This window comes from Urocitellus parryii, chromosome 2 (genome assembly GCF_045843805.1).
Source record: "Urocitellus parryii isolate mUroPar1 chromosome 2, mUroPar1.hap1, whole genome shotgun sequence".
NCBI classification, from domain to species: Eukaryota; Metazoa; Chordata; class Mammalia; order Rodentia; family Sciuridae; genus Urocitellus; species Urocitellus parryii.
This window is the reverse complement of record NC_135532.1, coordinates 25,947,637-25,949,410: the sequence shown is the minus strand read 5'-3', so window position 1 is coordinate 25,949,410 and position 1,774 is coordinate 25,947,637. Positions and strand designations below refer to the sequence as shown.

General features: G+C 40.3%; 1 pseudogene; it reads right to left on the bottom strand.

Moving 5' to 3' along the window:
* Nucleotides 1-1,218: 1,218 nt before the first annotated feature.
* On the bottom strand, nucleotides 1,219-1,315 carry LOC113182495 (U6 spliceosomal RNA; annotated as a pseudogene).
* Nucleotides 1,316-1,774: the final 459 nt, after the last annotated feature.

The following is a 1,774-nucleotide window of genomic DNA, read 5'->3' as shown; positions in this document are numbered from 1 at the left end:
CCACTCCTGTTTCTCACTTCTCTCTGCTTGCTTCTTCCCATCAAGGTGATTATACCCACACATATCTGCAATTCCTGCTAAGAAGCCAAAAATTTCCAAGTCTTTTTCTGCAGCCAGACTTTGATTCTGCAGATTCACATACTGAATAGTATTAAACACCTAAACATCAAAACTTTATCCTCTTCCCTCCAAACCTGATCTTCTTCCAGCATCCTCTGTCCCAGTGAATGGTTCCACCAATCACACAGAAACCCAAGCCAGAAACTGGTAATGGAAGGACTCAGATTGTGGTTTCAGAATCCAGTCCTGCCATTTACTAGTCAGGAGAACCTTTGAGTTTCAATTTCCCAACCTGAAAAAGGGGGGATAATGGTGCTACTTCACAGGGGCGCTTTTGGGGGTAAATGATCATAAGCTAGTTGCTAATAATTAGGTAATTATTATTATTATCACCCTTATCATCATCATCTCCTGATTGCCTCCTGTCTTTTTATAGTTCCCACACACCTCCTGCACTCTCATTTAAATTTCTTCAATTCTGTGATTACTTCTACTAACATGTCAGAACCATCCACAAGGATGCTGAAGAAGGTATTAGAACTTCTGCTTATATTCATTTTTTTGTTTCATCTTTAAGTTTCTATGTATGTGTGTTTTATAATGTTTAACAGAGTATATTTAATATTTAGAAATAAATACATTCATGTTCCATGACAGCATTTTGATCCGCGGTGGACTGCATGGATGATGGTAGTCACATAAAATTATAATGGAGAAGAAAAATTCTTATCGCATAGCGACCTGGTCACTGCGATGACCTTGTAGCCCCGTGCATTGCTTACGTGTTGCTGGCGATGTCAGTGTGAGCAAACCTACTGCACCGCCAGTCTTACAAAAAGTACAGCATGTGCAGGTGTGTACAGTACAGGGCTGAGCTGTAGCTCAGTGGTGGAGTGCTTGCCTAACATGTGTGAGGCCCCGGGTTCCAGCCCCATTTCCACAAAAACCAAATGAAAGAAATCGAAACAAAAAGCCCACACACACAATTGTGTATGGTATGTAATACTGGATAATGATAATAAATGATTGTTCCTGGTTCATATAATTTTTAGACTATGCTTTTTCTTGTTTTGTTTTGGATTCTGGAGGTTGAAGGGTGGGCCTTGATGTTCTACCACTGAACTACACTCCTGTCTTATTATTTAATTAATTAAGTTAAAAAAACTGGAACGCTTCACAAATTTGTGTGTGCAAGGGGCCAGGCTAATCTTCTTTGTATCCTTCTAATTTTAGTACACTGCTGCTGAAGAGGGCACTCATTATTTTAGAGTATGCTTTCATTTATTAAAAACGGATTGCTGTACCCCGTGTGCCAGGCTCCTCTGGAAGCTGTCTCTTCCATTTCATGTTTGCTCTCTTCTTGTTGCATTCAATTGTCATGTAGACTGATTGACCTAGACCACCTAGTGCACACCATGACATTTGCACAAAGACAAAGTTGACCACTAATGCATTTCTCTCTCGTTTTTTCCCCCACTAATAGATTTCTCAGAATGTGTCCCCTCATTAATTAGCGTGTGACTGTATAACTAGGGAGAGTCCATGTTAATTTTGGTGGGGAGGGGTATTGGGGATTGAACCTAGGACTGCTTTACCTCTAAGTCATATCCCCAGTCCTTTTTATTTTTATTTTGAGATAGGGTCTCACTAAGTTGCTTAGGGCTTCACCAAATTACTGAGGTTGACCTTGAACTTGTGATCCTCCTACCTCAGA